At 38.3% G+C, this 21,926-nt stretch overlaps 1 protein-coding gene across 1 annotated transcript in view; it reads left to right on the top strand.

The window, feature by feature from the left end:
• Stk39 (serine/threonine kinase 39) overlaps nt 1-21,926 on the top strand; it is a 269,628-nt gene that overhangs the window by 171,145 nt on the left and 76,557 nt on the right. The window lies entirely within an intron of this gene.

The following is a 21,926-nucleotide window of genomic DNA, read 5'->3' as shown; positions in this document are numbered from 1 at the left end:
CAATCACCTTTACTTTTGACAGACAATCTGCAGTGCATTTTCACATACTTACCAGGAGAACCTTATAGGAAACTTGGTTGTGGTTTAATTCGGAGTTGATTTCCCAGCCAAGAAGTGCAACTATTACAAGACTATTTTCCTGATATTTGAAAGTAGCCTTGATTATTATTCACAATTAGCAAATTTACCTCTGCCAAGGAATGAAGCAGACTGTTCCCTTTTGTTTGACTTTAGAATCAGATATTTCTTTCATTTATTTTTCACTTGTTCAATTATTCATTCATTTAACCAGTATTTATGAGGAACCTACTCTGTGCCAGGTCTAGTGTTTGTCATTAATGTGCAGGGGTGAGTGAAACTACAGAGTTTATAGTCTCACTCCTTCAGTATACAGAGTTGGAAGTGACCTTGAGAATCTAGTAATCAGGCTCCTGCTTTGTATATGCAGGATTCTTTTCTATGATGTTTCTGCTAGATGCTCATCTAGCCCCTGAGTCTACCTCAGCTCTCTTTTTCTCCACAATTGCCCTTTTGACGCTGAAAAACTTTGTTGATTCCTCATCCTTCTGAGGATTCAAATGACCTTCCTATTTTGGGCTCCTGTGAGCTTTAATTATGCCCCATTGAGTAAATGGCAGACTTTCTGGATAAAAGTCTTCCCAGATATGTGCCCATAAAAAAGCATGATCCTGAGCCTTGCCCTAGTTATTGTTTTGTTCTAGGTACTAGAACTATATAAAACAAATGCATTTCCTCTCTTTTCTGAGAGAACCATTTGTATATTTTCAGGGCTCGATCTTCCCTTTTCCTAGGTAAAAATGCTGCAGGTATCTTTAGCTTTGCTTCTTATAATATAGTTTCTACCTTGCCCTGTAGTCCTGGTTGCTCACTTTTGTTAACATTTAGTCTGTACCTGCTTTGGTTACCTTTTCCTTTATGGGTCTTAGGTTGTCATATTTATAAGCTTGGAGATTAGATCACTAATCCTGCAAGATGCTCCATGAAGAAGGGCTCTACATTTAAATAAGAAATAATGTATACTATTCATCTGTTTGCATAACACACACACACACACACACACACACACAAAGACGTTTTTTTGGAAACCACAGGAACATTTAAATGTTCTAAAAAGTTCCACAGGACAGGAATTTGTTTTAGTTTGTTTAATCTAAATCCTTTTGACCCAGAGGTCTTTTCATGCAGTTATTTCCCAGTTTTAACCGTGTCCTATTTGATTGTAACGCCCGTGTTTAAACAGGACTCCCATGTGGTCTGAGCAGGGGTGGAATATGACAGGAAGGTCATGTGATGTTTTTGCATTGCACACTCTTTCTCCTTTATCAGTTCAGGTTTTCATTGTTTTCTGAAATATCAGTGCATATTGGTGACATAGTTGTCATGAAACAACAGCAACCAAAACAATCAATTTTTTTGTTTCTAAGCTTAGTTCTGAACCAGAGCTCATTTTGAAACTCTGGATGTGACTTAGTTTTCACTAGAACATCCACCTGTGAGCATTGACACATGTCGTGCCCACCACATATTTCAGTCATGATCATCTGTGTATCATATTAGTTACAATGTTTGGCTAAATGTCACTTTCCCATTGGATGAATCTTTCTTTTAATCTTAACCTAAAACATTGATTAGTGCATTTAGTAGTTTAAGGGAGGGGCAGGTCTTCTGGCATTTGTTTGAAGCCACTCATTTTTTAAAAATTTGTTTTTTTTAATTGACACAGAATGAATGTACATATTTATGAGGTACAATTGATATTTTACAGTGTCTAGTGATCAAATTAAGGAAATTAGCATTTCCATCACCTCAAACATTTAGTGTTGGACAGATTCAAAATCCTCTCTTCAAAGTATTTTAAATATATATAATAAATTGTTGTAAAGTATACATTCCCTTTATACTATGAAACTCTAGAACTTATTTCTCCTTTCTAATTATATTTTGGTATCTGTTCACCAATCTTTCCCTATTTTCCTTCTCTCCTAGTCTTGTAGCCTCTAAAGACCACAATTCTACTCTCTATTTCTATAGGATTCACTTTTTAAACTTCTTCCTATAAGAGAGCTTATTTGGTCATCTTGTCTTTCTATGTCTAGTTTATTTCCTTTATCATAATGATATCTAGGTCCATTTATATTGCTTCAAATGACAGGATTGTGTGATCTCCTTCGGACAATTATGCAAATAAAATTTTTGTGACTGAATAGTACTCCATGGTATGTGTATTTGCACAACATTTTATTTATACATTCGTTAGCTGATGGGCACTTAGTTTATTTCCATTTCTTGTCTATCGTGAATAGTGTCGCCATAAACATACAAGTGAGTACAGGTGTCTATTTGACACACTGGCTTGCTTTCTTTTGGATATATACCCAGTAGTAGAGTTTCTGGGTTATATGTGTTCTATTTTTTATTTATTTTAGAAACCTCCATACCATTTACAAAATGGTTATATTCATTTATATTTACTCCAACAGTATAACTAGTTTCCCTTTCCTCTATATCCTTGCCCGCACTTGTTTTCTTTTGTCTTTGTGAGGATAGCCATTCTAACTGGGGTGAGATGATATTTTTTTTTTTTATTTTCATTTCCCTAATGGCTAGTGTTGTTGAGAGTCCTTGAGAAGTAGCCTTTGAAAAGTAAAAGTTAACTGCCCTTACATTTTTGTGAGCACTCTGTGCTTAAGTAAATGTAAGCTAAATGTTTCCTTCATTCTGTACATATTGAGCACCTACAAAGTGCAAGATACTGTTCTGGGTGCTGTGATATATAGTAGCAGACAAAAAAGACAGATTTCTTTCTCTTATATTTTAATGTCAGGGAGAGGGAAAAATGTAAGTATTCAAATTCTGTCTCTGTCATATCAATTCTCTGTCATATCAGTTCTCTGAAAGAAAAGGGGAAGATTATTCTACATTAGAGAGGGTGTATTAGTTTTCCGTTGCTATGTAAAAAGTTACCAAAGGTTAGTGTCTTCAAACAGCAGCCATTTGTTATTTCAGCATATCTGTGGATCCGAAGTGTGGCACAGCTTGGCTAGGTCACCTGCTCATTGACTCAAAGACTGAGTGCAAGGCATGCTCTGTTGCAGCTGAAGGTCCTCTCTCAAGCTCATGTGGACTATTGGCAAAGTTGTGGGCTGAAGCCCTTAACTCTTGTAAGCCACCCCCTCCACTGAAAGTTCCACAACATGATTGCTTTCTCAAGAGCAGCAGGAGACCATCTTCCTTCCCTTCCAAGGTCTCAGTCCTTCTGGTAAAGATTTTGTCTCTTAAGTCAGTCTCACCTAAGGTAACCTCCCATTTGATGAACTCAAAACCAAGAGACTCAAAGCCGTAATTCCATCTGCAAAATCCCTCCACTTTTGCCATGTATTGTAACTTAATCCAGGAGTGATATCCCATCTTATTTTCAGGTCCTGTTTATACTCCATGGGAGAGGATTGTGCAGGACATGTATAGCAGAGAACAGAACTATTATGGCTGTCCTAGAGTTCTGCCTACTATAGAAGACCTTTCTGAGTAAAGTGATATTTGAGCACACAGACCCTGTGATAGAAGAGAGGAATCAAGCCACAAGGTAGAGTGAACAGCAACTGTAAGGTTCTATTTGGGAAGCAAGTTTTAAGCAGGAAACCATTATGGGCAGAGTGGTAGGAGATGAGTTCCATAGTCAGTGCAGGAGCCCAGTCATGTAGGGCTCTGTAGCTTGTGGAGGAAATTTCGGCTTTCACTCTTCAAGTATGGGAAGCTGTTAGAGCCCCATGAGAAGAAGAGTGATATGATTGATCTCTGTTAAATTTTAAAGAGGGCTCTGCTGTTGCTTAATAGAGAACTGACTACATAGTGACCATTTAGGGTGGCAGCAAAAGCCCCTCAACAGGTGACTACAGAGCTTCAATGAATGATGGTGTGACTTGGACCAGGATGGGGACTAATGGAGGTAGTAAATAATAATTGACTTCTGGGTAAGAAGCAAGAACTCAAAGATTACTCAAGGTTTTGGCCTGAAAATATGGGTTATTGGAGTTGTTGTTTCCTGAGTTGGACAAGAGAATTGGAGTAGAATCAAGAATTTAGTTTTCGACATGGTGAGTTTGAATCATATATTAGATATCAATATGGAGATGTCAACTAGGCATTTGGATGTGTGATTTCAAAGATGTCTGAGCTAGAGATGTAACTTTGAGAACTGTTGGTGCATACAGCATTTTAAATGATGAAATCAGATGAATCATCTAGGGAGTGAGAGAAAGTGGAGAAGAGGGCTAATATCACAGGTAATGCACAGGTAAGCAGACCCAGATTGAGAGGCAAGGGCTGGATAGGGAGAGGAGAATGAGGCTCCTATAAACCAAATGGAGGGAGCGTCTCCATAGTGGAGGAGTGTAAAGTTGCATCAAGTGCTGATAATAGATCAAATACAATGAGAATGAAGAATTCACCATTGTATTTGGCAAAATACATTTTTGACCTTGGCAAGAACTGTTTCAGTGGAGTGACGGGGACAAGAGCATTATCACACTGAGCTCAAGACACAATGGGAAGAATGATACCAAGGACAGATCATTAGTTAAACCAGAAATTCTTACTAGAAATTCTTCATACAGGGGAGCAAGAAAATGGGGTGATAAGTCAATGAGAATATGGGGTAAAGAGAGATTTTTTTTAAAGCATGTTTATAAGTAAGTGGGAAAATCCACTTACTTATAAAGAAGAAAAGAAGAAAAAGATTATAAGAAGAAAAGATTGAGAGAGGAAACATTGTAAGGCTGATATCCCTAAGCAGGTAAGTAAGGGTAAAAGTCAGATAGCCGTGTAGGTGTCAGCCTTGGAGAGGAGAATGAAGGGTCCAGTGCGGGATAGTGCAGTCCCATGAGGGAAGGCAGCAAAAGAGTCTCCCAGGAGGTTGATCGACCTGGGGGTGGTATGAAAGTCCTCTCTGTTGTTTGTATTGTCCAGGAAAATAAGGAAATTATTGTTTAAGAGAGGAAGGAAAGAAGGTGTTAAAGGTATATAGGAAGAGAAGAAGATAATTGTGCAAGAGAACAAGGGAGTGAATCTATTAGGGAAATATGGTAAGATTAACAGGCTGCACAGGGATCATTTGAGGTAAATGACTATGAACTTTTAAGTGTCCTTAAAATGGACATTATCCTAAAAGCCCAGAATGTAATATTGTGTGTGTATATGAGCCTAACTTAAATGGAAATACAACATTTAAAAATATTCATAATGGTCCTTTGAGTAACACTGTTTAATAAGTAAATTCAGGCCATAGAATTGCCATCAAGATGACCTCTTATGAGCAAGGTGGCAGTCCCTGGCCCTCTTTTCTCACTGCCAGTACCTGCTTATATGCCTGACTTCTTTAGAACCTTCAAAGCTATAAGCTCCTTCAGAATCAAAAGCCCGCCCTCTGGTATTGATCCCTGCCATACAATTTCTTCACACCTACTCCCCATTTGAAATTTACTCTGGATCATTTGTAACTCCTCTGGGCCCAAACAGCTATCTCCTGAACCAACCTGTATGGTAGGATGATAAAATGCTCTTCTCAGTCAAGGCTAATCAGATTTTGACACTAAAATCTTTTGTAACCCTTTCATTCAGTTCCATTGCGTGTCAAGACTCTGATATGTGTGTACATATCTGCACTTACACGTATTTACATTTATATATACACAAAAAAACTTGCATAATATGCATGTTCATTTTATACATGTCCTCCCTCCATTTCTGTCAATCACTGGCCTATACAGTGATTGATATCAGCAGGCATGCTTGCCTTCTTTTGTCCTGAGGCCATTTGGGGATGTCATTCATATGTGTTGTATTCCACAGATTAGTGGGTAGTAGACTTCAGTTCAAGGCAGCCTTCTATCAGTCCTAAACTAATGCTATGTGGGTGGCTACCCTCACCTCTTGGAAAGGTCACACTAACTTTTACAGACTCACCTTCTAGGAGCATTGCCTACCTGTCGGTCTCCTTTCCATCTTTTTGAAAAGCCTGTCTTTATTCTGTGAGTAGTAAACAGAGAGAAATTTTGCTTTTCCAAATGTCCCTTTTCTCAAGAAAGGACAAATACATTGTGGTTACAGGTAGTTTATTTCCCAGTTATTTATTCAGCTCTAGTGGGCATTGGCAAAAAACTAATTCCTTTCTTTAGAAGATATATTATTGTTCTAATTTGCTTTTCAAAGCAATTTGTTATATGTAAGATTGGAAAAATAGATTTAAACTTTAGGTCTCAATGTTAAACCCTAGAGATAAAGTATAGATTTTTTCCTTTTTTTATGTGTACTTTGCCACATATTCTCTTGTCCATTATGTATGTAAATGTGATCTGTGACATAAAAAAAACAAATATAATGAAGTCAGGTATGAGATAAGAAAATGTTCTTAAACACATCTCAAGAGAAAGCTATCAAGTAGGCCTCCTTATAATTTATATACTGTCAGGAGATGGAAATAAAATCTCTGACTTAAGTCAAACAGTACACATACATTTTGCCATTAGTATATTTTTCAAAATTTAAAAATAGTTGCATATTTGACATAAAAACATGCATTTTTTTAGAATGAGGGCATTGATTTGGAAAAATGATTAACTTATCAGGAAAATTATTCATTCCTTTGTGTTCAGTGCTGTTCATACTTCGACAGCCCAGCCCTATGGATTACATTTATAGTTTTGCTGAAGACAGCCATAACAATTATCATGCCCATAGATATTTTGATAAGGTGTGTTTCATCAACCAGCTTATAATGAATTTGCTTTGTTTTTATACAGTAGTATCATTAGATCTTGATGGAACAGTTAAAAAGCCCCTAGATCAATGCAATGGTTTTGCTATTTGTAGGGGGAAAAAATCTCTAGAATAAGATATTTATTTTAACAAAAATCCATCAGTATAATAATCATTGTCCAATTTGACATTATTTTAATTTCTCTATTAAAAGGCAAAGTGTAAAGAACAGGCTTATTAGTAAATTATGATTTCATAAGGAAAGCTAGATCTCTTAGAAACAGTGTTGATCGCTGTTTTAGCATTAGTATGCCTTAATTCTATCATATCATTATTCAGGAGGAATTAGAATCCTTAAGCTATTTTTCATCCTGAAAAATAGGGTTAATTTTATAATTCTTACTAGTTAAGTGGCTGGGAGGCTTGATTAATTTTTTTTTTCCCAAAAGGTTAGAAGGTATAGGCATAGTGTTCAGTTGAGCATTGCTTTTCAGTACATGTTCCTTTTCCCCCTCCTCAATACATTACTTATTTGCTGCTTTCTTTGTGCAAGGCTTTGTTGAAAACCCCAAGATGAATAAGACAAGGCTTTTGCACTCCCAGAGCTTAGCATGTAGGCGGAGAGATCAGATCCAGCACAAATGACTCTAATGCAAGGTAGAAAGTGATAAATGCAATATGAAGACAGATAAAAAGAAGAGCTGTGGGTAGTTAGAGGAAGGTGAGAGCCCTTTTGTCTGGATGTTATCTTTGGTTTGCTTGTTCCCATAGTAACTGGTGTTTGTGTTTTTCAGCAACCACATTTTGAGAAGAGTAATGGGTAGGGTGAATCCAGGGGCAGTGTCAGGCCATGGGATTTGGTAAGGGGCTTGCAGTCTTCAATTATTTTTGACAAGACCACGTTTATTTTTCCGTTAGTGGGATGTATTATTATGTAAGTGCCAAATTATTAGAAATATGGTTTTTAGCCTGAAAAATATTTGCATTTTACTTAACTTTTTGGATGTTCTCTTTGGTATTTTCTTTCCTTTGAAACTTAGAGTAATTGTTACACATTTTGGCTTTATTGTCGGTGGTATCCTTCAATGAAATGAGGTACATACTATGAGCCATGCAGTACAATAAGCATATCATATACTTTTTGGTTAATCATCATAAACCACCATAACACCAGTGCCATAGTTGTTAACATCTCACAGGTGAGGAGATCAAGGTTCAAAGTTGCATGGTATTTGTCCAACACTATGAAACTCTTCAGAAGCAGAAACAGGTCTTGAACCCATCTCTGTTTAACATGCCAGTCTGTTCTTTTCCACTTGACCCTCTGGCCTTGTTTTATTTAGTCCTTCCTGCATGTACTAAGAAACCCATGTGTTTTAAGGAATGTCACATTTAGCCTGTCTTCTCATTAACATTTCACATAAATATTCTTTTAACAATGTTTCCTGATAAACTCATCATTAAATATTGTGACAGGAATACCTGAAAATGTTTTTCTTGGAGGAGATGCTCAAGATGATGATTCAGATAGCAACCAGCATTTGCAGTGTTATATAATTTTAAAAGCACAGCCACATAACTTGTCTGCTTTAATTTTTCCATTTGTCCTACATTTGCTACCAAAAGATGAAAAAGAAAGAAACATCAGAAATGTTAGGTAGATTTCCGACAGTCTTGAAGCTGCTTCCTCTAGCCTGGTGGGCATCTGAGTCTTCTGACATCAATCCAGCAGTGTGATGGTGTGGTGTACAAAGATGATTTGAATACAGGTGACAGTACAGGTGACAGGGTAGTGTAGGGTGTTGCCTTTTGTATTTCAAACCTCTGTGCTGGTAAACTTGATAGAGGAAAGGAGGCTTTTATTCAGAAAAATCTGGTAATACAAGGGGAACAAAATAGCAGAATTTAAAATCATTCATTGTAAAATTGTCATTTTTTGATATTGAGAAGACATCATGAATACAAAGACTGTCATCAATAGGAATTTATTGAATTCCTTAAAGGTATTATTGCTTCTTTATTTTTCAGCCATATATGGTTATCTTAGTAATTTAAAAAAATCAATAAATTAATAGAAAAAGGTAATAAGAAAATTATAGACTCTCATCATCCAGAAATAAATCATTATTACTCTCTTGATAAACATTCTTCTAGACCTTCTATTTACATATCAATACAAATTCTAAAAATACTCTTCTAGAAGCATTTTTACAAAACACTAGTTTATCATCTGCTTTCCAACTTATTCTAAATGTCAGTTAATATTACTCCATATATTCCTTTTCAATGCTAGCTTTATATTTCATTAATGGGCTAAAATTTATATTACTTGAAAAGTATGAGCCTGGGGATGTAGCTCAGTGGTAGAATAACTAACTTTTGTGAGGCCCTGGGTTATATCTGTAACACCAGGGGGGGTAAAGGTATTATTTGATATTTAGGGAGTTCCCAGACTTTTAGTATGGCAGCATATAAAAGCATATACTATGTGTAAAGATGATGTTTGAAAACTGTCCAGTAGAAAAAGTCCCGTTAGCAATAAATTTTGACCTTTGTGAAATACTCTTAAACTTTGGGAAACCTGAAAATGTATAACTGAGAAATCCCAGGATCAAAGCACAGGGGGATTACGTAGGGGCTGGTTGTGGCTCCTGGGTCAGCATACCTGTGGAAGCAGTCACTATTTCTCACTCTGTGAAAGGACTGAGTTCTTAGAGCAGGATTTTACCTAAGGCCGTGCACTGAGAAGCTATAAAAATGAATTTTTTTTAATTTATTTTTTTTAGTGTAACTTGCTCACCAATAATAGAACACAAAAAAGGAATTCCATTTTAAAGTCCTCCATTTGGGTTTTTCCTTCCAATGTATATTTTTAAGAGAATCTTCCTTTGGCTGCTTGCTGTGAACAACCTGGGATAGGAGGAAGTGACATGGAGACATGATAGTCAGAGGAAGTGAGAGGTCAAAGTTGTGCTCTTAGAGCCTTACACAATACCCAGCATGTGCTAGACCTCCAATAAATGTATATTACACAAATGCCAGCTGAACAATTCTTAATGAAAGGCACATTTCACAAACTTCATGGGGATTTTTTTTTTTTTGGGGGTAGCTTTCTGTTCTTGACATTATAGCTGAAATGTGGACAAAAATACTTCTTTGTTAGACTTCATTTATAAAAATTCCTAAGCAAATTAATACTTTGGTTATAACCTGTATAGTTTGTCCTTTTAAATACTCTGCCCTTAAAATAAATATGGACTCCCTGCTGCAAGGGTTGCAAGGACAGTTTCTGACAGAGATGTAAAAGAAATCATGCTATTTGCAGCCTTGCATGTGCATTTTCTGCCCTTCAGATAACCCTAGCCTAAATTACTTCTCCTGGGTTTGTCACCAGTGTTCCTTGGCTCTGCTTACCTTTGGGTCTCAAGTCCCAGTGTTCATCTTTTATCATGCCAGTGTGATATGCTTCTTTCCCTGTAACCCCTCTCTGGCAGAATGTTCCCTAATTTTTTTTTTTAAAGAAGTCTTCCTCATTCTCCCTTTTCCCATTGAAAATGTGATGAAGCCAGGCACCAGTAGGCAGCTAAAAGGTGGAAGCCAGTCTTCTCTATGGAACACACCCATTCCTGTAGTCCTGGGGCAGAGTGTGGTCAGGGGAGCTCTCATCTGACCTCAGAGAAGTCAGATGGGTTGGGCAGTGTCACATGATTAGTCAGTGTCAGTGCCAGGCACTGAGCCCCAACATCAGCCTAAAGGGTTGAGCTGCAGGGCATCCTCTTTATTGTCCCCTCAGTGCAGTGCCACTGCAGGGTCACTGACTGTTGGTCTTGCATGGTGGACCAATGGGTCATACATTTCTGAGTTGTGTACATCTTCCATGGATTCTTGTTTTTTTATCATGGGTCTTTTAATGATATATCACAGAGAGGTGTGAGGGGGAAAAAATTGTAGTGTTCCCTAAAAAACTTCGATGGCATTTAAGTCAGTGTTAAGTCAATATTAATTTGGTTGAAATTTGAACAAATGCCTTAGTATTTTCTGTTATCCTTTCTGTTGCTCTGCAGAGCCTGTCTTTCTTATCCTTTTTTATATTCCACCTTCCCTGGCTGCTGATGAGGTAACCTGCTGCTCCTAGCATTCTAAAAATTCTCTTCTCCAGTTTTATCAGGGATGGTTTTCTCTTAGGACTTGTCCTCTTGATCAGAGCTGAATAATTCTAGAGACTGTTTGCAAAGTTATTTCAGTTCTCAGTTACCATATCCCTGGAGATAATGAGTGGTAAGATTTCTCCCTCAAATGTTAAGTCTTAGAAAGGTAACAAGCATATTTTAGTTTGGGGGCTTTCTTTGCGGTAACTTTTTTCCCCATTGAAACCAGACTTCCTGGAATATAATTTCAACTTTATTTTGCAATCCCCAAAGTGTAAGAAAACTTTGTTATCCTAGGTAAAATTCATATAGTTGTTAGCTGGTTGTGTTGTGGGAAATCTCTGCTGCTCAGTGAATTTCATTGGTTGGTCTTTGTATTAGCTTTCTATCACTGCCATAAAAAATTAGCACAGACCCAGTGGCTTAAAACAACACAAACTGACTATCATCTAGCTCTGTAGGTCAGCAGTTCAGCAGGAGTCTCTGTGGGTTAGAATCAGAGCATTCACAGGCAGTATTCCTTCATGGAAGCCAGTAGGGAATGGTCTTTCCGGACCCTTTCCAGCTTCTAGCATCCGCTAGCATCCCTCACCTCCTGATGCCCTCCTTCCATCTGCAAAGCCAGCACGTTAAGAACACTTTGATCCTGCTTCTGTCATTACCTCTCTTCCTCTGACTGCAATGACAAAGGTTCTCTGCTTTAAAGCATCTGTGGGATTAGAATGGTCCCTCCTGGACAATACAGGATAGCCTCCCATCTCAAAGTCCCAAATAACGTCTACACAAAGTCCCATGTGCTATGTCAGGTAACATGTTTATAAGTTCCTGAGATTTGGCCATGGACATGTTGTGGGTGGGTCATTGTTCTGATTAGTAGAGAAAGATTTTAAGGGTCTCTCTTCGGTCATGGGGTATAATTTCTTCCCAAGTTTATGTTATGCCTTCTTTCTGGTCCCACATTTCTTGGTATAACAGAGCCTAATGCAGCACCCACCACATTGCCAACATTCAGACTCCTCTAAATTTGGCCAGTGAACTTTAGGGACCTTGAATTATTATTATGGAACATTTGTAGTGTACCCCAGTGTTTCCCACACGCTATGAAGAAGATAGGCCTATATACAAATCTTACCTTTTCCTATTTTTATGTGTCAGATGCGGTCTCATGGAAATAAGCAGTTGCTATCTTGTTCCTTTTAGAGGGTAAGAGGGATTGCTTAGAAATACCAAGTAATTTGTAGATGTGTGCCTTCTACAGTGTCTGTGGCAGAGATGCAAATCTGTGGTTCCCATGTGCTCTTCTTAAGCATTTGATACCCAGTTCTCTGCTGGGTGTAGTGCATAGTGGGTCCAGGCCTTCACAGTACAACAGCTCTACCCTACACACATCTGATTATTTCCAAGGATGAGTAAACGGAGACACAAGTCAGGAGGGTACAGGGCACAGAGTTAAGAACTGTAAGTTTTCAGTCAGTGGCTGGATTAATAATTACCATCATAATAATATATACTCTAATATGTCCTATGTATATTATCCTATTCATAATAATATATTCTCTATATTGTTATTCTACATATAATAATATGGTATATTGATATATATATATATATATATATATATATATATATATATATAAAAATATATAAAAATACATATCATATGTGGGGCTGCGGATGTGGCTCAAGTGGTAGTGCACTCGCCCTAGCATGCATGAGGCCCTGGGTTCGATTCTCAGCATCACATAAAAATAAAATAAAGATATTGTGTCCACCTAAAAAAATAAAAAATAAATATTTTTTTAAAATACATATGTATTTTTGTACATACAGAAAAATAGCATTTCCTGCTTGGTACCATGCAAAGTAATGCATTAAATGCCCATTGTTTTGTTTTCTTTACTTATAGCAATGTTGCAGAATACATACTAATATTATTCTCATTTACAGATTTAAAAGACCTAAAGCTCAAAAGTTAACTTACTTGCCTACAGAGTTACACTCCTGTTTGATATCTAAACAGGAATTCCAATTTGTTATCTGATCCTGGTGGGTCCTCATTTAAATACTACTCTGTATATCTTGCAGTGAAAGAAAAGACCAGAGAGATAGATTGGTAGAGACTAGATTATGAATTCTATGTTATTCTTTGGGTAATGGAATTATAAATTTGTTTTGGAGCCAGGCAGTAAGAGAATCATCAGAGCCTTTGCTAACTTAGAAGTTGAAGTTTATTGGACTCACTGCCTCTATTCCTGCCATTATTTAACATTAGCTGTATATTCTGGAGGTTATGTGGTTGCTAGCCGGGAATTGGTTAACCTTGGGACGTGTTTACCTTCTTTAGTCCTCTCTCCTTCATCCTGGGTCTTCTGTAATTTCATGCTTGGCCAGTCCTTCCTTCCTCCCCCCTCCCTCCCTCCATTTTTTCCTTCCTTCCTTCCTTCCTTCCTTCCTTCCTTCCTTCCTTCCTTCCTTCCTTCCTTCCTTCTTTCCTTTTCTTCCTCCCTTCCTCCCTTCTGTACATGCATGTGGTACCAAAGATTAAACCTAGAACCTCATGCATGCTAGGTGGGTATTCTACCACTGAGCTACATCCCCAGCATTTTCATATTTTTTGAAACAGGGTCTCACTAAGTCCCTCAGGCCAGCCTTAGACTTGTGCTCTTCCTGCTTGAGCCTTCCTGGTAGCTGGAATTACAGGGTCTACTGCCCCTAGCTCACACTGGTGTTTCTTTGTTGTCTTGTTCCCAGTTCAGACAAGGGTCTAATGGCTTAAAAGTTACTCAGTGACCAGTGTTATCAGGGCTATCATTGGTTGTTCCATTTGCTGATGGTGATGGAGATCATATTATCAAGAGCAGGATGCATTAGGTCGTTGCTGGAGTTCACCATGCTTAGTCTGTGGGACTCTGTTTAGGGTATTACGTGGAAAAAGGAAGCTCTAGGATCAAATCACTTGGGAGGCATTACCCACGAAATAACTCGTGGAATTTCAGAGATGACGGAAAGAAATGACATCAGTACCTGTGTTTGGTGCCAAGTTTGGATGCCACTAACAGGTGGGCAGGTGGTGGTGAATCTAAAAGGACACAGCACTGATATAAAGGGAGACTACCAAGAATCAACAGCACAGGAGGTAGAAGAAACAAATTAAGAGCAGTGATGGGAACACGTGGGCTCTTCAGGGAGTGTTTCCTGGCTTGCTTCTTTTACCCTGGTCCTGGTCTGCCTGGGATCTGGAGATGGCTTCTAAGAGGTGGCCAAGCTTGGCCCAGTGTCTAGGAAAGCAATGAAGAACCCTGAGTTTCCTGAACTTGAAAGCATAGACTGAAAAAGAAGTTGAAATTATCCACAGTAGTTTAGAGAACTGTGGCACAATAAAAATTCATCACTTGATAAGGATCTTAATCAGAATGAGGCTGCATAGAGTAACTAGAGATTATTTTCTGAGCTTTCTAGTTGCTAGGCCACCGAGAAGTCAGACTATCACACAAATATGAGAACCATTCTTTAAAATTTTTCAGAAAATAAAACTCTGCCCTCTCCCTTGGTAATCTACTTAACTCGGCAAGTTAGTAGGTAAGTGACTTTAATCGCCAAAGGAAAATAAGACTTTCAGTGGAGTTTTTAATGAATTTGGATATTGGAAATACTGTAAAATGTACTTGACCACAAAATACTTGCGTAAGTCCTCTTCAAACCCACTGGTTTATTTTTATTTCCATTTATATCTCATTTTGAAAAAACATTGAAGGACTTCTGCCCTAGCTAAGAAAAGAAGTCACTGGCAGAGAGGCCTTGGGCAGGGGCTGGATTTCCCACACCCTCAGCGAGGGTGTTCATCCGAACCCATGGCTGAGCCAGAGCAAGCTGCAATGGCTATTAGAGGACTGCTCTTCAAGGCCCCACACAGGTCATTTGCCAGCATGCCAGCTGTTTACCTTTGTTGTCTTAATGGAGAAGCTCTGGGGCTTTCATTAAATCGAAGCCGGCATGTCTGTCTGGAGCTGGTTCTAGAATGTCTTGCAGAGGAGCCCATCCAAGGTCAGCTCAGTTGAAAGGCTTATGGTGCTTTCAGCCTTTGATCCGCTCTTTCTGTGATTAGATTGCACCAATTTGCTCCCTCCCCTGAAAGAAAAGGCTTTCTCTGAGAATGTTCCAATGAAGTATTAGTCCCCTAAAAGGTTCAGAATGGATGTGTATTACCACAGCGTGGGCTGTACCATTTTAAACTCTCAATGTTGTAAATCACACCAAGGATTCGAGTCAGATTGGCCTTTTGACTGCATTAGCCTAACTGCTTCTGCTGCAGGGAAGTGGCATGTTTGCTTAGTTGTAGCAATATCTAAGTGGCTAAGGAGACACTTGTTTCTCAGAATATTCCTCTCCCTCCCCTCTTCTCTCTCAGAAGGTCAAGAAGAAAATGGGGAGCTGAAAAAAATCCAGGCCAAAAGATATTTAACATCACTTCATTTATTCTTTTGTTTAATCAATTTATTGAACCATCTGTTCTATCTGGGATTAAAAAAAAATAGTTTTGTTTTTCTTTAGGCGCTACCTTCAAAGAGCTCTGTTCAATTCCCTTTCCCATCTTTTAATGGCATCTTGGGTGTCAGGCCATAATTTTCCAGTCACTTAGGCCATTAAGAAAGTTAAGTCTAGTTTAAACTTCCAAATGATGCTTGGTTTCCCTTCCCCTCACCCATCTGTCCCCTCTGCCTGAAGAGGGGACATAGCTCTTTCACCCTTTTCTCTCTCCTTTCTGGGCTGCTTTCTCCTCTTTGTTGTCACTGCTTCTCTAAGACTTAACTAGCAGCCACTGTCCTCTGAGGCAGGTGTCCAAAGGCTAGCCCTTTCGTGGGGACACTCAGAAGAGGTCTCAGCTAGCTTTCCTTATTCCCTTCTCCTGGGAGAGGTGAGCAATGGTGCTTGGGAGTTGGGTAATGGCAAATGGCTTAATTGCATCCACCTTCCAGTTGGCTACATTGACATACCTGGCCATGGTGTGTGTGTGTGTGTGTATGTGTGTGTGTGTGTGTGTGTGTGAGTGTGTACGTGTACACACGGGTTTACGCATGCACTCATGTATGCACATTCTAAGGCTGCTCCTTCTCAGCACCCTGTTAATCTTGTCCATCATTAGGGGTAGTGCTGATGGGTAAATCTGTTCCTTAAGCAGGAATCAACCTAGAAAGTAAGATGCCAGTCTTCCTTCTTCCCTCCTTGCTCTCACCTCTGATCTGTAGAATGACTCCCTGGGGACACCTGCAGTTAAGTTGGTAGTGGGGAACCCTTGCACACTCCCTGGAACTGATAATGCATGATGATTCTCTTCATTTTCTAATCCCTCCCACTGTATTCTCTTTATATGGATAGTGGATGGGGGAGTCAGAGGTCATGATGAAGACTAGCATAGCCATTTTGGCCCATAAGCCATAGAGGAGGGGCTGACTTATTTATAATAATTGCAGCACTTTTTGGAATATGGGATGCCTGATGACTTTTATCCTTAGCATAAGCATCCTAGCAACCACCTGTGGGGCAACAAGAAAAGATTCACTCACTATCCACCGACTCGCTGATTCATTCTAAAGTATATTGCACAGCTTCTGGGCATATTACCATGGAGAATATTATGAAACATAAACCTTTGCCTTAAAGAATCTTATTATGCTTTAGTCTAAGAAAATAAAGATAGGGACATAGAAAACTAAACGTATAAGTTAACATATGGTAAATTACTCAGGTAAGTATAATTAAGAATCATGGTGTAGTTTCTTGAATAGCGGTGTGACCTGGAGAAGCAGACCAAGGCCTTGACCTGCAGTGGAGGGTCTGCAAAGGGCATGTTAAGTGATGGCTGGGTGTTTGTGCTCTGGGGTGTCTCCCCACTCTGCTGTGCAGCTTCTAGCTACTCTCTGTAGATTGAAAGGAGGGGAACACCTAGGGTATGGAAGAAGAAATATGAAAGGGTACCAAGATACAGTTTTAGGGCCAACTTGAGTTTATTTTTTACTAGACTGATTTTGAAATAATTATACTCTTGTATATAATTTTATCTGCCATAGTTTCTAAGATGCAAATGAGTACAGTTTGAGTATACCTTTAAATGCCTGGGACCAGAAAACGTTTTGGATTTCAGATATTTTTGGAGTATTTACATACATATAATGAGAAATTTGGGGATCTAACACAAAATACATGTTTGTTTCAGATACACTTTATACACATAGCCTGCAGGTAATTTTATACAATATTTTTAGTGGACCTGTGTTTTGACTGTAACACATCCTATGAGGTCAGGTGTGAAATTTTCCACTTGTGTGTCAGGTGTATTCTCAGAAAGTTGCAGATTTTAGATTTCAAATTTTCAGGTTATGGGCTCAACCTGTAATGCATTTTTAAGGCTATGCTTTTGTTTTTCAAGTAGTCAGTCAAAATTGTAAGGCGTTTTCTGTTTACTGAATGCTTTTCTTTTTCTCTTCTCTGTTCAGGGCAATTCCTCTTCAGTGTACTTATTTTCTATATTTACTTGAAAGAAGTACATGCATTCTTATGTTTTTCCTACATTTACTTGAAAAGAGAATTTAACATGATTGTTCTCTTTGGCAATGGGCCTATTAGAAATGCTACCTTTCAGAGTTCTCAGTCCTTCCCCCAGAGACACTTGTCTTCTGTGACCTGGACTACGTGTGTGTTGCCTGTGCTTCTGCAGAGTGCTTGCTCAGCTTGCCACCCACTCCTGCTGCTTTCCTTGGACCTGCCCCACCCCACAGTGCAACAGATGAAGTGTGGAATTGGTGTGTTTGTAGATTTGGTGGAGTGTACATTTTCATCTTTTACTTTCTTCTCTTTTTCTGAAATACTGATGCTTTCATAGTTCCCTTCCTGTTTCCTACAGAATTACTAGAAGCTGCTCTTTTCAGGGTTCACATCTTTTTTTTATAAACAGCCTTTTAGGTCATATTCCAGAAATTTATCATGAATACTTTAAGGACAAATCAAGCAGATTCTCAGTAGCTTCTCTTAGGCAAAAATTGACTTCATGATGTTCAGTAAATCACTGTGTTTAAGGACTCCAAACTTATCACAATGGCCTTGGACTCCAGTTGCATATTGAGTGATAAGGAAAGGACATATATTTTTTCCCAACCTACTCTCTACTATATTATTAGTGTTGAAACTATAGAAAGGACCATTAAGTCTAAGGTTACCTTAAAGGGAGGTTATCTCTGCCGTTAAACTGACAGCACCTTTGATGTACTCAACAGTGTGGCAAGGACCTTTCCCCCGTCCCTCAAGTCAGCTGTTGTTATTTACTGAGGCAACTGCATAACTCGAGAAGAAAGGAGCCATAGAAAAACATTTTAACATGTTGCAGAGATGAACAAGGACTTTGGAACAACCTCCCCAGAGAAGGGAGTAATGATTATTTTAACAAAGTGCCACCTTCTCTCCAATTTGAGAGGTTGCTTTCCACTAGCTAAATCCTCCTAATAATGCCCACATCTGTTATTGTTCTGACCGAAAGAATTTTAAGTGTGTAGAATTACTTTATATAAAGAGATCCTTACTCTAGAGAATTTCTATACTGCATAATCTGCAGCCTTCTCAGCACAAATGAAAAAATGGAAATTAAAATCCTCTTGCTTTAAAGTAGACATCACAATGCTGCTGAAACTACAGGGGTCAGAAATTATAAGCAGCTCAGAGTCTTCATAGAGTAATGTACCAATGACAAAGTTCAGGTCAGAAACCAGGGAAAGGATTAAAAGAGGACAGTGGTCCTGTTAGCTGAGGCCTGTGTCTTTGGCAGTGGTTGGAAGTTGTGTCTGTGTTGTGCTTTTGGCTTAATTGTGAAGTGTTGAATGCTTCCTGCAGTGTCACCCCTGCAAGGAGAATTTGCAGAGAAAATTCACATTTGCATTGCTTCCCTGTTTTAAGAAGCAGCTGCGACATGATTTAATTGAGCAGGGAAATATTGTTTAGCTACATTTTGGAGGTTGTTTGTTTGTCTTTTTTTCTGTAGATACACATTTAATTGCTCCTGTTACCGTGGCTTATATTATTAATTTTCAATTAAGAAATTAGGAATCATCAGCCTTCAGATTAGACTTACCTCTATTAGTCATTGGTGAGTGGGTTTTGCTATCAATCACTAATAAATAGAACTCAGATTAATTAATTTCCATTTGTTCAGCAAACATTTTGTTTTAGCACTTAACCACACATCAAACACTGTGCCAGACATATAAAAAATAAGTAAAGCAAGTTAAATGATACAGGACAACACACTGGTTTCTGAGTAAAAGGTGGGCTTCAAACAGTATTTTGTATTTGCAGTCAAAAGTCTGTTAGTTGAAGATTGAATGTAGGGGGAATCAGACAGTGGAGACATAAAGGTCAAAGAAGTAATAGTTCCTAACCATTGGGGATGATTATGAACTTAAAAAAATCAGATTAAAGCTATAGCTTGCCTTCTCCCTGCCCAAGTGCGTATTTAACATTTACATAGCATTTTGCAGAAACCAGTATCTACAGACCCCACAGAGCTCCTAAATTAGGATGGGAGCCAGATTTAAGATCCTTGAAACCCGTTGTTAACTATTGTTTTCCAGGAATGCCCAGACACCTTCGTAACCCCTGCCTTTGAAATTGCTAACCTGTCTTGAAATAAGAACTGTATCATAACACTTACCTGTTAATAGCATACAAAAAGAAGAGTGTTTTCTCCTTTGAGTGAAAGTTGTATGTACAGATGATTTTTAAAGGGATAAGTCTTCCACACAGATGGACAGATGGGGGAGGGTGATACTAATAATCCACTGACCAAGGAGAAGAATAGAAATTGCCATAAATTCACAGAAAATAGTTTTTGCATGTGATCACTTTATAGTATTCATTTTTGCTTAACACTTATTGAAATAATGAGATATTTGTGGGAAATGACGCAAAAGAGTAGGTAAACACAGATTCAAGTCAGGAGACATGAAGGGAAATAAATAAAATCCAAAATTTATTTGAGTGGAGAATCCCCACAAACTTGGGTCAGCACTCTCTATCTTAGGCTGTTGCCCAGGACCCACTCCACTGGCTTTTCACTTCCTGTTTGCTTCCCCATCTCTGATTTCCAGAGTCCTAGGTCATATCCCTATTTCTGTACCTGTTTTTGGTGATCTGGCTTGGGGACTCCTTGGATTTCCTTCCTGAGGTTCTTTTGGTTCGTGTACAGCTCTCAGCTCTGCCTTCTCCTCTGCTTTTGGATTTTTATCCTCCTTTGTCAGAGGCCAGAAGCATCCCCAGGCTCACTCTGAAGGAATGCTGGTAACTTAGATATTCAATTAGTGTAAACTATGGTGAAGCCCTTACACTCACTCCATGCTTTATATGTTTTGAGAATATGCCACCTATTGGAAATGGAAGGGGTAAGCATTGTGAAGGGGGGAAAAAAGTGTTTTTAAATTGTATTGTTTTTAACTAAGCAAGAATTATTTAACCAGAGGAGTTTTGCAATATTCATGGAAAATAGCATGTTGAATAATGACTTGGGACAAGGGGACTGATATGTGGTACCATGAAAACATTGGAGGAACCCAAAGTTTAGTAAAAATTAATGTAAACACATGATGTAAATGAATAATCTGTTTTTACTACCTTTTTCCTGGGAAGATTTGAGGCAACTTACAATGTGAAAACATTACATAGTTATACACATGAAAGTAAAATGAAGTTTGAAACCATCTTGAGAGGGGAAAGAGGATTGATCTGGGAACCCAAAGTGATAGACCATTGAAAAGGAAATTTGGTTTATAGCTGTTAGCAACCAGGAAATTAGAGAGCAATCTACATAATTCTCCTTTCCTGATCCAAGTAAACCTATAAGATTAGAAGATTATATAGAGGCAAGCTTTTGGTTGAAACTAAACTCAAGAGGATTTTATCTCATAGCTATTTCTATAAAGAATCTTGGATGACACAGCATAGAACTTGGCCCTATAGTATTTTTGCCAAAAGTTCATAAATGTTCTTAAGTATTTTTTTTTCTTAGATTGACCTTCCTTAAAAGTTCAAGGGCTTGTCTTCATTGAATTACAGCATAAATTTATTTCTTCAGGGACTAAACCAGTGGATCTATTTTCTTTCTACTGATCAATTCTGAGTGAAGACCTTGAGTTTATAGTTAAGGAAATGCTTTTAGCAGGGACAAAATGTTTAGCAGTAGTCCAAGTGAAGAGTATGAAAACCACCCACATGCTTGTTTGCTGAGTGCTAATAGAAGAGAGTTCTCATGTTCAGATATCACATGAGCAACTAGAATGTCACCATTTTCTTGGAAATTCAAAGGATTGGATTTTTATGTCACCCAGACAAAAAGAGCCCCCACTTTCAACTTGCTGCAAAGAAGGATGTGGGGATAGATCATGACTTTTTTTAAAAAAACCCTGAACTATTTTTCAGTGAACATTGCACTTCTAAAAGCATATATTGTAGGAGAAATGATTTTAGCCTGGGCATATAATTTTGCAAATAGCTATGAATAATTGGCTTTCTCTTCTATAACCCATGTATATGCTTTGGAACTTTTATTATTTTAAATGCCACATTCTAAATACATCTCCTGTAATTTGGCTTTAAAGGTTAGAAGGATCACATGCTTTTGTTTTAATTTTAGAAGTGTTTATCACAAACCGCAATATTAGTTTTAGTGTGTTGATGTTAAAAACAAACTCCAAAGAAACAGCTGCCCCTGGACATACCTAGGGAGGTCAGATCCTGTGATCTTTCCACTAGATCATGAATTACATATGGCTGAGGACCAGGTCTACTGTTTTCACCCTGTATCTTCAGGTGCCTAGCCTCGTTTCTGCCACAGAGGAGCTTATTAGACTTTTCCTGGAAAAACAAATGCATTAGATTTTTACCTGTGTGCTATGTGAAATGGGCATAACACCAGGTAATTTAAAAATCAAGGCATTATTTAGATGCAATCAATGAAAGGGAAAT

This window comes from Urocitellus parryii, chromosome 1, assembly GCF_045843805.1.
Source record: "Urocitellus parryii isolate mUroPar1 chromosome 1, mUroPar1.hap1, whole genome shotgun sequence".
Classification (NCBI taxonomy): domain Eukaryota; kingdom Metazoa; phylum Chordata; class Mammalia; order Rodentia; family Sciuridae; genus Urocitellus; species Urocitellus parryii.
This window is presented reverse-complemented; position numbering and strand designations above follow the sequence as displayed.